The following is a 16,283-nucleotide window of genomic DNA, read 5'->3' on the forward strand; positions in this document are numbered from 1 at the left end:
CTTTCCTCTGAGAAAGATTAAGCAAAAAAAGCAGGATGGGAGGGAAACATTTTAATTAAATGATTTGTTAGCTGTTGTGTAACCATACCAATGAACAATCATGTTTTTTCCTCTTTCTGCCAATGAATTTACCAGTTGTGATGGCAAATAACTTCTAATTACCAATTTATGACTGCTTATAGCATGTAAGGATGTACCTTGTGAGGCATTGTTGAACATTAATTGACTCGACAGGCTTATACTTCTGTTGTTATGTCAGTTTTATTTATCGAGGTTCATACTTACTCTGATATGAACAATATTGTCCCAAAGGACCCAGTTGGTTTTATGACTGCACAAAAGCATGGGATATTGTCAGTAATCTGACATAGTTGGTGTAAATCAGATAAATGACTTGTAAGCTGTGGATCGTGGTAAAGCGAGGAGGAAACAAAGGATTGTATACTTCATCCTCTTTGGTTGACCTTAATCATTAATTTAGTTTTCACTAAACCTCTAACAACCTTCCATTTTTCTCTATTCTCTTTTCGAGGCATTTAGTGTAGCTTTGTTTGCCATTGGTTTGCTTGGAAAGTTATTTCAGGATTATACAGACATGTTTCAAAGGTTTTATCAAAATTTATCAATATATATTGATTCTTTGAGATTCTTAGCATATGTTGAAAAATATATTCCCACCTGCAATCGGGATTAAAGTGATTTAAAGATGTCAATGACATGATATACCCAATGCGAGTTCTGAGTTCTTACTCCCGCTCACCACCACAGTGATTAAAGGTCTATTAAGCTCATAGTCAGCAAGGGGTGGTATGAAGAGAAACTACTTGCTTGCAATTTTCAATGACAAATTCCAACATTAACCACCAACAGTTTGCAGTCTCTGTTAAAACTGACGTTAACACTATTAGATCATTATAAATGTGCACTCACATTGCATAGCCTTTACCCTGTTTTGCAGCATTGATTTTTTTGATGTGCCAGTAATAAGTGCTGAAGTAAAGAACATTGGGGAGAGAGTATACTCCTAAAAGAATTTATCAGCTAAGGAAACATTATTAAACTCCAACGCTGAGATTGAGTAAAAGGGAATGATGTAAAATTTGATTTTGTCATTTCCACTGTGTTAATTGTGACTGTGATAATAATAGCAGCTACTAGCTTGCATAGGTATGCCATGGTCAGATCACACTTCAAGGCTGCCTTGTTTAAAAGTTAATATTATTTGTAAACAGTTCCCAAATCCCAGATATCAAAAGACAACAACTTCAAATTCAACAACTTTACATGCTGGTGGGCTTTACAAGATTGAATCCGTAGATAGCATTTTAACTGTCTGGCATAGGCAGGTGTAATATCTGAGTGATTGACCACCACCAGTTTTGAACAATAACAAACTATTTATTGGAATAACTATAACTATACACAGAGTGCTAGGATGTGCTCCCGACTTCTCCAGCTCCAGGACTAATTCTGTCCAGGAAAGCCCACACTCAAGCCCGGGATTCACACTCTTCAGCGTGATTAGCCGATTAGGCCACATGACCTTTTGAAACTTCGCCACTTCAAAGGGTTCATTACTACATCCCTCCCCCCGTAGTCTCTTACTGCAGCATGCTATTGTTAAACTATTAACAAGGCAACATCAATAATAAATATTATTAACAAAGTTCATTATAAACTCAGTCCATCTGGGGACTTTCTCTTCCTCTGGGAGAGATGTAGTTCAACAGGTTGTGTCGCCACAGTAGAGGTAGTCTATGTTGGATTCTAAGAAACTTGACTTTCTTCTCTCAAGGGTGCATCAGTGCTCATTATTTCTTCAGTTCCCATCGGAACAGTACTTAGCCTTCTTCAGGATGACTTACATCTTCACTTACTTGAATAACAGCCACATTACAGGCAGGTACAATCGGAGCAGATGGCCCATTGATTCGCAAAGTGATTCCTGTCTCCTCAAATGATCCAAAAGCTTTTTTTGGGTTTTGTCCTGTACGTGCACCTCGTATGATACCAGACCTGTTCTGGTCACTACAACACCATGGACCCAGCTCGGTTCACTTCCAAAATTTTTGACGAACACTGGATCGTCTACTTCAAATGTCCTCTCATCCATTGATGCAAAGTGATTCTTCTTCTAAACACTTTGCCACCATTGCTGCCAAATTTGGAAACACCGGGTCCAACCTGGTTCTTAACCGATGACCCATCATTAACTCAGCAGGAGTTACTCCAGTAGTCATATGTGGATGGTTCTGTAAGCAACGAGGAAACATACTAATTCTGTCTCCAGGGATGCTGGTAGTTGTTTTTCAATGGCTGCTTTAAAGGTCTCTATAGCATGTTCAGCGAGTATATTCGAGGATGGGTGGTAAGGTGTGGTACATATGTGATTAATCCCAATTGATGACACGAAGTGTTGGAACACAGCACTGGTAAATGCTGTCCCATTGTCTGAAACTAGTACATCTGGCAGACCATGGAGGACAAAGCAATGACATTGCTTCTCCCCTGTGGCATAGGCTGTCTAACCAGTTTGAATGAATGTCCACTAATAGGATGAACGTTGTACTCATAAATGGGCCTATGTAATCAACATGAACTCTCACCCAGTTAGCTTTGGACACACTGTTTTACCATTCCTTCAATATCTGTGTCTATCCCAGGCCATCAAATTTAATTACAAACCAACATCTCCATCTTTGACATTTCTGGGTAGTCATTGTTCAATTCATCAAATATTAGCTTTCTCCCAGATTTGGGGATGACCACTCTCACCCCCACGGGAGAATACTGTCATCATAGCTAAGTTCATCCATCCTTATTTGATAAGGTTTTAACTGTTCTGATGTCCTATTATGATGCCAGCCATTTAGAGTCATATGCTTGACTTTCGACAATATGGGATCTCTCTGGGTCCAGTACATTATCTGTTGTGCAGATATAGGTAATGTATAAAGAAAATTTAAAGCAAATTCGATTTCCTGAGGCACTGATAGGGGTGATGTACTTTCTGGCCACGGAAGACAACTTTTAAGGTGCCTGCATTGGCGATCTGTGCCCCTGGTCAGTGCAGGACAGTATATTCGTAAGCAGCCAACTTAAATGAAGGGAATTACAATGAAATGAGGATACAGTTAGCTAACGTGGACTGGGTGATATATTAGCAAGAAAGACAGTAAGCAAGCAGTGGCAGGGATTTAAGGAGGTAATTCATGACTCTCAGTAAAAATATATCCCAGTGAGGGGGGAAAGATTTGAAGACAGGGATTAACCAACCATGACTAACCAAGAAAATTAAGGAGATTATTAAATTGAAAGAAAAAGCATATAAGGAGGCAAAAGTCAGTGATAGCCCCGAAGACTGGGATAAATTCACAATTCAGCAAAGAAGGACTAGAAAGATAATGAAGAGAGAAAAAATAAACAAGAAGGGAAAACTAGCGAGGAATATAAAAACTGACAATCAGAGCTTCTTTAAACATATAAAAAGGAAGAGAGAGGTCAAAGTTCCACAGAAAATGAATCTGGGGAGATAGTTATGGGGAACAAGGAAATGGCAGAGGAGTTAAACAGATATTTTGCATCAGTCTTTATGGTGGAAGATACTTTGAACATATAAATACAGTAATGCTAAAAAATATGGAGAGGAATTAAGTACCATCAACATCACTAGAGAAGTAGTATTGGACAAACAAATGGGCTAAAGGCAGATAAATCTCTTGGCCCTCAAGACTTGCATCCTAAGATCCGAAAAGAAGTAGCCACAGAGATAATGGATGCATTGGTTGTAATTTTCCAAAAATCCTTGGATTCTGGAGAAGTACCGGAGGATTGGAAAACTGCCTATGTGACACCCCTATTCAAAAAGGGAGGGAGGCAAATAGCAGGTAGATAAGCGACATCTATTGTTGGAGGAAATGTTGTAATCAATATTGAGGAAGTAATAGCGGCACATTTGGAAAGTCACAATCTAATCAAGCAGAATCAGCCTTGCTTTATGAATGGGAAATTTTATCTGATTAGTTTCTTGGAGTTTTTCGAGGAAGTCTCAATCAGAGTGGACATAGGGGAACCAGTAGCTGTGTTATATTTGGACTTCCAGAAGGCATTTGACAAGGTTCCTCACAAAAGGTTAAGTAATAAGATAAAAGTCCATGGTGTTGGAGGTAGTATATTGGCATGGGTAGAGAATTGGTTAATGAGCAAGAAACAGCGAGTGGGGATAAGGGGTTCTTTTTCAGGTTGGCGATATGTAACCAGTGAGGTTCCACAGAGATCAGTGCTGGGACCAAAACTGTTTACAATATATATTAATGATTTGGCGAAAGGAAGCGAATGTATTATAGCCAAATTTGAAGAAGACACAAAAATATGTGGAAAGGCAAGTTGCGAGAGGGATATAAACAGTTTATAAAGAGATATCTTTGTAAATGGGCAGAAAGTTGTCAAGTGGAATAGAATTGGGAAAATGTGAATGTGTTCATTTTGAAATGGAGAACAAAAGAACAGGGTATTTTTTAAATGGAGAAAAGCTGCAAAAAACTGCAACGCAAAAGGACTTGGGGGTACTTGTGCACAAAATACAGAAAGCTAGCACCCTGGTGCAGCAGGTAATCAGGAAGGTTAATGAAACGTTGGCCCTTATTTCAAGGGGGTTGGAGTATAAGAGTGGGGAATTCTAGTACAAGGTACAGGTGAGACCACAACTGGAGTACAGTGTGCAGTTTGGTCCCCTTATTTAAGGAAAGATATTTGGAGGCAGTTCAGAGAAGCTTCACTAGGATGATCCCTGGTAACATCATAGAATCATAGAATCCCTACAGTGCAGAAGCAGGCGCCTCAGCCCATCGAGTCTGCACTAACCTACCGAGACCCTATCCCTATAACCTACGCATTTACCCCATTAATCCCCTAACCTAAACACCTTGAGATATGAAGGGGCAATTTAACATAGTCAGTCAACCTAATTTGTACATCTTTGGACTGTGGGAGGAAACCAGAGCACCCGGAGGAAACTCACGCAGACACGGGAAAAACATGCAAGCTCCACACAGACATCAAGGGATTGTTTTATGAGGAAAGGTTAAACAGGTTGGGACTCTACTCATTGGAATTTAGAAGAATGAGAGATGATCTCATTGAAACATGTCAGATTCTTAAGGACTTGATAGGGTAAATGCTGAGAGGATGTTTCCCCTCATGGGAGCGTCTAGGACCAGAAGGTATAGTTTCAGAATAAAGGGGCACCAATTTAAAACTGAAATGAGGAGGAATTTCTTCTCTCAGAGGGTTGTGAAACTTTGGAACTCCTTGCCACAGAGAGCTGTGGGAGTAGAGTCCTTGTGTAAGGTTGAAAAAGATAGATTTTTGATTCGTAAGGGAATCAAGGGTTTGGGGAAAGGAGGAAAGTGAAGTTGAGGAATATTGGATCAGTCATTGTCCTATTGAATGGTAGAGCAAGCTCGAGGGGCTGAATGGCCTACTCCTATTACTATTTCTTATGGTCTTATAGATAATAACAAAGCCTAATGCTGTATCCTCGCAGATGCAATTTGGGGAGGGGAGGTGGGGTGGGGGGGGAGGAGTGGAATTGCCTTGTCTTCCTTGAAAAGCCCAAATAAGGACTGATGATGATGTGAAGTGCCTCCCATAAACGTACTGGTGAAATATTCTGGTACCAAAGGTGATGGCTAGGCCCTCCTTCTTGATTTGTGAATATGCCTTTGTTGCATCCGTCAGAGTCCTTGAAATGTGGCCAATGGGTCTTTCTGTCCCATCATTCAATATATATGACAAAACAGTGGCAAATCCGCATAGAGGCACATCGCAGATGAGTATTATTTCTTTAAAAGGATCAAAATGGACAAGTAAACACTTTGAAGGAAAAAAGCAAATTACTGCGGATGCTGGAATCTGAAATCAAAAGATAAAATGCTGGAAAATCTCAGCAGGTCTGGCAGCATCTGTAAGGAGAGAAAAGAGCTGACGTTTCAAAGAACAAAGAACAATACAGCACAGGAACAGGCCCTTCGGCCCTCCAAGCCCGCGCCGCTCCCCGGTCCAGGATTGAATCCTGAATCCAGGATCCCCGCCCAATTTTCCAGCCTATCTACATACCAATATCCTATCCACCGAGCTGTCCCTCACAGCTACGATGCTTTGTTCATTACAACCTATTAACTTACCCCCACCCCCCCATTCCAGACCATGTGATCTCCAGGGAGAGGCGAAAACCCAGAGTGAAAAACCCCAGGGCCAATATGGGGAAAAAAAAATCTGGGAAATTCCTCTCCGACCCCCTGAGGCGATCGAAACGAGTCCAGGAGATCACAATGGCCCCGATCGGAAAATGCTTCCCAACCCTAGTCATTTCCACTTCCACGAACACCATATGAATTCCCTGCCCCCGAGACAGGTTCCCAACTATCCGCATTCTCACTCTGTACTGGCACCAGCAAGATGATCGTAGAATGAAGCCTTGAAACGAGAAACCAGGAACAATTAGCCCGCGCCGCTCCCTGGTCCAAACTAGACCACTCTTTTGTATCCCTCCATTCCCACTCCGTTCATATAGCTGTCTAGATAAGTCTTAAACGTTCCCAGTGTGTCCGCCTCCACCACCTTGCCCGGCAACACATTCCAGGCCCCCACGACCCTCTGTGTGAAATATGTCCTTCTGATATCTGTGTTAAACCTCCCCCCCTTCACCTTGAACCTATGACCCCTCGTGAACGTCACCACCGACCCGGGGAAAAGCTTCCCACCGTTCACCCTATCTATGCCTTTCATAATTTTATACAGGAATCAAACCCGGGTCCCTGGCGCTGTGAGGCAGCAGTGCTAACCATTCACACGCTTTATTCTCTCTGTGGACAGCCATTAGCAGTATTTTCCCCTGGTTTCTATGGCTATGACTCATCTTTCATTCCCTCACCCTGCAATATAAATATCTGCCACGTTCTATGCCCGTTAGCTTTGACAAAGGGTCGTCTGGACTCGAAACGTCAGCTCTTTTCTCTCCTTACAGATGCTGCCAGACCTGCTGAGATTTTCCAGCATTTTCCCTTTTGACTTTGACTGAAGGGCATGCTTTATTTAACCTGGCCACAAAGGCTGCTATCACTTCTCCAGGGGCTCTTGTAGCTGAATTGAATTTGTACCTTTGCATAATTACTGAGGCTTCGGATGTTAATGCCCTTTTACGAGATCTGTGAAAGTCTTTGTATCAGGGCCATCTAGAGATGTCAAACTCCTGATTACATTATAAGTTTAGATTCCACAGGCTATAAGTAGTATGACCTTTCTCTTATCCGTCCCCCACTATTTCATTTGCCTGGAAAAAGTACTGCAGATGTTCAACATGTTGAACCCAATCTTCAGCGTTAGCATCAAATGGCTCCTATTTGTCATAAAGAGGCATTTTGGTGTCCTATTTGTTGTCGACCGGCTTGAATTATTTGAACACAAGATATTTTTCCTCTTTTCCATGATGATTTGAAGGCACTTCTGATTATCCTTTTTGCCAGTGTAATGTCCTGTGCCTTAATTTGAACAACACCAAACTATTTATTAGAAGAACTATATTACAGGATGTGCTACCGACTTCTACAGCTCCAGGACCCTTTCTGCCCGGGTCAGCCTGCGCTCAGTCCCGGGATTTGCACTCTTCCGCCTGAATGGCCAAACAGATCACATGACCTTTCAAAACCTCACCACTTCAAGGAGCTCGCCATGACAGGAGGGTGGGGGAGAGATTTCAGAGGTATTGTGAGGGCGTGCAGTTAAAACCCCAAAATCTTGGGTTGGGTCAGAAAGCCGACACGATCCCATTCACTTCTGGATTTAACTCGGGAAGGGTTTCAGATGAGTGGGGTAACCCATGGAGTTGTTAGATGTGCAATCAGGGTATTTAAATCCTTGATTAATCCAGATTTAATTATTTGATATGATTTATTATTGTCCCGTGTATTAGTATACAGTGAAAAGTTATGTTTCTTGCACGCTATACAGACAAAGCAAACCGTTCATAGAGAAGGAAAGGAGAGAGAGAATGTAGTGTTACAGTCATAGTTAGGGTGTAGAGAAAGATCAACTTAATGCAAGGTAAGTCCATTCAAAAGTCTGACAGCAGCAGGGAAGAAGCTGTTTTTAAGTCGGTTGGTACATGATCTCAGACTTTTGTACCTTTTTCCCTGATGGAAGAAAGTGGAAGAGGGTATGTCCAGGGTGCGTGTGGTCCTTGATTAAACTGGCTGCTTTGCCGAGGCAACGGAAAGCGTAGAGAGTGTCAATAGATGGGAAGCTGGTTTGAGTGATGGTTTTAACCAGTATATGGTTTTTCAAAGCTATGTGGGACTAGGCAGGGTCAACACAGTGTTGCAGTGGGGAGTGCTACTTCAGTGAAGCTGACAGTGTGGGTGGTCTTCAAAGCATGTAACAATAGCTGCAGTGCTGACTCGGTGAGAGACTAGTGCTCACAACACTTCTTCTGAGAGAGGGCTTTCACTGCTTGATGGATGATTTCCAACTTTTTAGAAGTAATTTCACATGCCTAGCACTTTGCTCACCTTGAGCTGTAATTCACTGCTGTCAGCCTTCATTAAGGCATGGGAGCAGCTTGTGTAGTTTTCCCTTGAACCTGTAATGAGGAGCAAGTGGGCCAGTATCTGTAACATGGAACAGCTGCAGTCATTTCCTTCCCCTCAGCCACATGTAGCTCCATAGGGCACAGGGAATGGATACAGAGATCCAGCTGGAAGGAGGCTGAAGTAAGCCCCCACCATCCAACAAATTCAGGCCATCATTGTTTGATTTTTTTTTCTTTGTTTAGGATGTGGACATCTCTGGCTGGACCAGCATTTATTGCCCACCCCTAGTTGCCCTTGAGCTGAGTGGTTTGCTAGGCTATTCCAGAGGATGTATCAGCGTCAACCACATTGCTGTAGGCCAGACTGGGTAAATATGGCAGCTTTCCTTCCCTAAAAAGGGCATTCGTGAACCAGATTGATTTTTTTTAAAAACAACAATCAACAATAGTTTCATGGTCATCATTAGACTTTTAATTCCAGATTTTTATTGAATACAGATTTCCCATCTGCCGTGGTGGGATTCAAACTCCTGTCCTAAGAGCATTTCCCAGGGTCTCCGGAATATTAATCCAGTAGCAATACCACTACGTCACCACTTCCCCTCATGCCAGCATTGCTCCTGAGGTTTGCCCAATAGTGGGCACTAGGTGAGGTTGCATGGAAGGGTAAGGGTGGGTGAAGGCTGTGAATTGGTACTAATTTGGTACACGGACCAGAAAGGGCCATGGAATGAATTGGGGCATGGGTTGACATAGCGCTATGAAGGTTGTGTAGAGAGGCATAATGGGCCTCGAGGGCATAAAAAGCCAAGGGGTGAGGTGGGGCATGAGGTGGCATAGATTGACATGGATTGGTAATGGGGTGTGTGTAGGAGTGAGCGCTGGTTCTTGTTTGAATTATTTTTTTCCTAACAACCAGAACACAAAGACAGATCTCTGCCCTGCCCACCGCTGCATCCTCCATATTCATTCTGGGGGCAATGGGCCCAGCTTCTAATGTCCCAGAATGAAAATCTGACTTCTTGGGATTCATTTTCCCGGGACAAGTTAGTGAAGCTGAGAAATGTCCCCTCTCTGCACTCTCGAATCAGGAGAGAAAGTTCAGCCCAATATATCAACATCGCTTTAATATAACAATTAATGTCTGTAAGTTCAGAGCCTGTCTCTCCCAGATGGTTGTGTGTAAGGGGCCTAATGCATTTGAATTAATTGAGGGAGTTGGTGCATTGAAGCCAGCTTCCTAACTTGTATATATTTTTCAGGTTTTAACCCTCCACTAACACTCAGACACATGTGTCAACTGTGGCCATTTACATTTCGCCCAGTAGCTCTAGCTCATTGGATCTTGGTATGATTTGTGTGATTTATGTTACTGGAGTGATAATAACAGAAAGCAAAATGTATGACTTAACATTGCTGTTTGAATAACTTAACTGCTTCTTTTAACCTGGGAGCCTGTATAATATGAAAACTCTGTCAGAACAAGCACAGCACTTTCCTTCCTCCTTCCAAACCCATTAAAATATCCCTAAAAAATGGGATCAACATTTTCCCTGGTGATCATCGAGCTAATTTTTGGGAATCCTTCCAAACAAAGGTATTCATGGTAATACGAGGAATTTTGTGACTGGAGCCTGGAAATTAAGTGGTTAAAGCCATTTTTATAAATTGGTTTTTCAATCTATCCAATATTATATGCAATAAATACAAAAATCTCATTATGTTGTCACAGAAAGATTGTAAATACCTTTGGTCAGTTTTTGTAGCAAATTTATGGTGTAGGCAATAGAATAGAGCCAGAAATAAGTGCCAAAGGGATAACTCAACTCGGGACATGCAATCCTGATTGATAATGGGTGTTTCAAGTTTCCAGGAGAAATTTAAAGTTCAATTCAGAAGAATTATGGTAACATTTATTCAGGAAACTAAGCTACCAAATATTTGACTGAAATTTTAACTTTCGTGCCCTGGATAAGGAATGAAACTTTTTGATATGTGTAATTTCCTGTTAATAAGGGGACAATCTTGACCCTACATTCACCATCTGTGAGAATTCCAGTGGAGGCCCAAGATCCACAAGTTGCAGATCTCGCCAGTGAGATCACGATTTTGTATCTTCCTTGTCCCTCACCGGTAACGTCACCAGATTCATGTCCATAATGGGCATGAACTTGTTTCACACGAATCCCAATACATTTCCATATCATTAACCTGTCTACTCACCAGATATTGACCACCGCCATATATTGACATTGCGCCAACGTAATATCATCTTGACGTGAACCTGTCATGGCGGTCTCCCCGAGGACACAAAAATAAGGATAGTTCCCCCCATTGGGGGAGAGGGACATAGTAAGAAGTCTAACAACACCAGGTTAAAGTCCAACAGGTTTATTTGGTAGCAAAAGCCACTGGCTTTCGGAACAGGCTGCCTGTTCCAAAAGCTAGTGGCTTTTGCTACCAAATAAACCTGTTGGACTTTAACCTGGTGTTGTTAGACTTCTTACTGTGTTTACCCCAGTCCAACGCCAACATCTCCACATCATGACTACCATCAAGAGGGACATAGCCAGGCTGTGGCCTGGCAATGCCCCCAGCACAGTTTGGCACTGCCAGATTGGCACTCTGCCTGTATCAAGCTGGCACTGCTAACCAGATAATGCCAACCTGTGCCAAGGCTTGGACCCCAATAGGAGCCTCATGGGGGAGGAGAGATTCATTTAGATGTGCTGATGGCCAGAAGTGAATGGAGGAGCTGGGAATGCTAGCGATGGCTGTTGCTGGGGGAGGTGGGTGCTGGCTCCAACTGGGAGGTGGGAGAGGGGCTGATGATTCAGTTGGTGTGGGAGAAGGGGCTGATGAATGAGGAGCAGGGTCGATGATCGGTGTGGCGGGGATGGTGGTGGAGATGGGGTCAATGGTCGTGGTGGGGTGGAAAGGGCTGATGATATCATGGGGTAGGAGGGAAAGGGGCCAATGATTGTGGGGGGTGGAGAGAAGTGCTGACCGCAGCCAGGGTGGGGAGGGGAGCCACTGAGACCTCCATAGTAGGCTGGGGGGAGATTTATACATGTTCTGATTGGGATGTCCTTTAAAGATGGCGCCCTGATCTCAGAGCAGCCAGGCTTTGCCGGCATGTTCAGGTCCTGCCTTCCTCCATGATGGCATGAAACACACCCCCTTGAATTTTTTAGGCAGAGTGTCATAACTTCTGGAGAGAAAACCAGTTGGTTTCTCTGGAGAGAAACACGCCAGTTTTCTCACCGGAAACAATACTCTGCCATTTTTTTGGTAAGATTCCCCTCCCCCAACATTTTATTTTCATGAGGCAACAGTCAGATAGGGCAGCCTTTCCGGTTTGCCCTGAGATTATTGAGTACTCTCGCTCAGTGACAATGCATTTCCTTCAGTTTGCTTCTACTGTTTCACGGGAGAAACAATAGTGAGAGATGTGTGGTCGCTCCGCTCCTGCAAGCAGCCTGTCCATTGAGAAACCTTTTTATTTACTTCCCCCCTTCCCATCCCCTCAAAGGCTTTGTTTATCACTGTTGGTGATATGAGTGGACAGACAGTGGTTGTGTTTGTTTGACAATCCTTTGTCTGCTCTTTACAGGGGGGTGTTAATATATTCCAGATAAGCAGTGTAATATCAACATTAATATAATAGACAGGGATCTCACACATCGCACTGTTGCTAGTGCCATTGTCTCGTGGCTAGTGCCACCCACAGTAAATTCTATACTTGCATTGCTCATTATGCGTTTGATAAATGCAGCCTCGAGAACTCTTTATAATTCGTAAGGCCAGGCCAGGTAACATCTTGAGTATTTGGTGCACAATCTAGGTCAGGAACTTTCTGCACGAGACAACGTGTACTCTGCTCTACACATTGCATGGTGGGATTGAATGATATTCCCATTTGCTAAGTTCCTCATGTGTCCGTAATGCCTATCTGCATTTCCAAATGTCGCTTAGCAATGCCGTCGTTCTTTGCCCCTGCAGCATCTGCATTTCTTTAGGGAAAACAGCTTAATTTTACTTGGTATGTTTAATAACTTTACTAAAGTAAAACTCTCAGTGAAACGAGAGCATCAGCTTCTGACTGGTGAATATCAGGCTGCCTACAGTTACCCTGACCCTGTTTGAGGGAGTTGAGGAGACGATAGAGCTTGAGGCTGCATCAACCCAAACTTTCTTTACAGGACTCAGAGGAGCACAGTCCAAAAGGATTATATACTACTGTTCCAAATTGTCTGGCAGGAATTTTTAAATAATTGGGATTGCCATCCTCTGTACAAGTGCACTGGAATGACAGATCCCTGAAGATCAGTGATTGCCTTTGGAACCGATCAGACCATAGTAAAACCCAGCAAAGTGTCCATGTCAACTCTCGTCAAAGCATTTTCTACTGGCCCTCTTGGTTGTGCTCTGCTGGAATTTCAGGTGTAGCCTGGGAACGCCCTCACACCAAGGCCCCAAATCGGTGTTTAGACACGCAGGTGGAGGAGGCCAACACAAAATACAAGGGACAGCGTCTGTTATAAATTTCAGCCTCTCCTCACTCTACAACATGATTTGCCTGACTTCATGCCATCATATCATTTCATGATCATAATAAATGTAATATTCCTAAAATACGTACCCAACATGTACTGCCTCCCCCACAGCCTTTCTCCAAAGTCAGCCTTTCCTCTCCCTGAGACCTTGGACTTGCCTTCTGCTCTGACTTTGAATCTTCAGCCTTTGAGTTGGTCCTGATCCATATTTTTCTGGTCTGTCCTTCCATATATGAGCTGAGGACTCAACACCCACCGCCAATGCCTTTTTATCCTTCAGTGCTGCACCTATGAATGATTCCAATGTTTTCCCACCCTTCTCTTCCTGCAAAGTCACACGAGAGATCAATATTTATTAATGAATCAGGTTGTTATATTCAATTTAAATCATAAAGGAGTGAATGCAATCCACTAGCACCTGTTTTTCATTCAACCCAAAGTTGCAATTTGCCCTCAAAATCTTTTCATAGAATCATAGAAAAGCTACAGCACAGAAGAAGGTCATTGGACCCAATAAATCAGTGCTGACTCTCCAAAGGTGCAACTCACCTGATGCCGATGCCCTGACTCCACCCAGGAGCTCTGCAAGTCCTTCCTTCTCAGATAATTATCCAATTCCCTATTGAATGCTTCAATTGACCCTGCCTCCAGCATCTTCTCAGGCAGCATATTGCAGATCCTAACAGCTCGCTGCATGAAACCATTTTGCCCCTTGTCGCCGTTGCTTCTTTTGTCAATGATCACAAATGTGTACCCTTTTGTTCTCACTCCTTCCATCAATGGGAACTTCTTTCCCTATCTACTCAGTTCTGACCCCTCATGATTTTCAAAACCATCATCAAATTTCTTCAATGCCTCAAATCAAATCGCAAAGGAAAACAGTCCCAACTTCTCGAATTCATCTACGTGAATAAAGTTGCTAATCCCTGGGACAATCCTTCTGAATCTTTTCTACATCCTCTCTAATGCCTTCACATCCTTCCTAATGTGTGTTGTCTAGAACTGGACCAAATATTCCAGTTGAGGCCAAGACATCGTACAAGTTTACAATACAATACAATACAAGTTTAACGTAACTTCCTTGCTTTTATGCTCTATGTGCTCCTTCATAAAGTCTGGGATACTGTATAATTTATTAACCACGCTCTCAACCTGTCCAGCCATCTTCAATAATTTAGGCGTTTATACACCCAGGTCCTTCTGTTCCTACTCCCCCTTTTGAATTGTACCAGTTACTGTACATTGTCCATCCACGTTCTTTCTGCCAAAATGAATCACTTCAAACACCTCTGTATTGAATTGCATCTGCCACTTGTCCTGCCATTCCACCAGTCATATATGTCCCTTTGAAGTTCTACATTATCCTCCTCACAGTTCATTAATGCTCCCTAGTTTCATATCCACCGCAAATTTTGAAATTGTGGCCTGTATACCAAAGTCTAGGTCAGTAATATATATCAGGAAGAACAGGGATCCCTACACCAACTCCTTGAGAACTCAGTTATAAACCTTTCTCCAGACAAAAAGCATCTATTCTGTTTCCTGACATTCAGCCAATTTCACATCCATATTACGACCGTCTCTTTTATTCCATGAGCTCTACCTTTACTCACAAGTCTGTTGTGTGGCACTGTATCAAATGCTTTTTGGAAGTCCATGTATACCACATCAAAAGTATTACCCTCATCAACGCTCTCTGTTACCTCAGCAGAAAACTCTAGAAAATTAGTTAAACACAATTTGCTGTTAACAAATCAATGCTGGCTTTTCAAGTATATTCATTTATTAGCTGCAATTGTGAATTAGGAAATTGCATAGCATTAAGTTATATTTAAGAGGAGCTATCCAAGACACAGAATTCATCAGGTGTTGGCCCAAAACATGTAGTAGAGTGATTATTTTCTTCTGTACCTTGTGTAGCTGGGTTAGGATGTGAGCTGTTTCCTGGCTTGCCCTATTTCCCTGCCCTAGCTGTAATGTGTACACTTCCATGTGCAATCCCATCTGGCTTGGCCTCTGAACTATGTGGGCTGCCAGTCTCTGAGCTGGTCAAGTGGCAGCTCCTGTTGTCCAGTGCAGATCTTTTTCTCCATCCTGCTGGCTGTGTGGAGCTTCTGGCCTTGCATTAAAATAAAAGAATAAGGGTGAGCACAGATAAGCAGAGAGAGATGCTCCTGAAAGCAGTTGCAATCTCTCATGCATCGCATGTAAGAATGAGATTTAAGTGAGGATGGAAAGATGGGAAATCACACCATTAATAGGCCTGCCACGTAAAGAAAAAAGAAGCTGGAATGATAAAGCATCATTCACATCCTCTGATGACCCAAATTGCTTCACCGCTAATGAAATACTTTTGAAGTGAAGTCACTGTTGTTTTCTGGGCAACTGCAGCAGCAAATTTGTGCTCAGTAAGGACCCACAACAAGCCATGATATGAAATACCAGCTGATCTCTTTGAAAATGAAATGGCATAAAAGAAATTGTGACAAAACGTTAGAAGTCCATTTATGTACAGAACAACTCTACCATATTGATTTGATTTATTATTGTCACCTGTATTTGTACACAGTGAAAAGTATTGTTTCTTGTGCGCTATACAGACAATGCATACCATACATAGAGAAGGAAAAGGAGGGGGAGCAGAACATAGTGTTACAGTCATAGTGAGGATGTAGAGAAAGATCAACTTAATATGAGGTAGGTCCATTCAAAAGTTTGATGACAGCAGGGAAGAAGCTGTTCTTGAGTCTGTTGGTACGTGACCTCAGACTTTTGTATCTTTTTCCCGATGGAAGAAGGTGGAAGAGAGAATGTCCGGGGTGCGTGGGGTCCTTAATCATGCTGGCTGCTTTGCCGAGGCAGCGGGAAGTGTAAACAGAGTCAATGGATGGGAGGCTGGTTTGTGTGATGGATTGGGCTACATTCACGACCCTTTGTAGTTTTTGCAGTCTTGGACAGAGCAGAAGCTATACCAAGCTGTGATACAACCAGAAAGAATGCTTTCTATGGTGCATCGGTAAAAGATGGTGAGAGTCGTAGTGGGCATGTCAAATTTCCTTAGGCTCCTGAGAAAGTAGAGGCATTGGTGGGCTTTCTTCACTACAGCATCGGCATGGAGGGACCTGGACACGTTGTTGGTG

This window comes from Mustelus asterias, chromosome 2 (genome assembly GCF_964213995.1).
Source record: "Mustelus asterias chromosome 2, sMusAst1.hap1.1, whole genome shotgun sequence".
Lineage (NCBI taxonomy): Eukaryota > Metazoa > Chordata > Chondrichthyes > Carcharhiniformes > Triakidae > Mustelus > Mustelus asterias.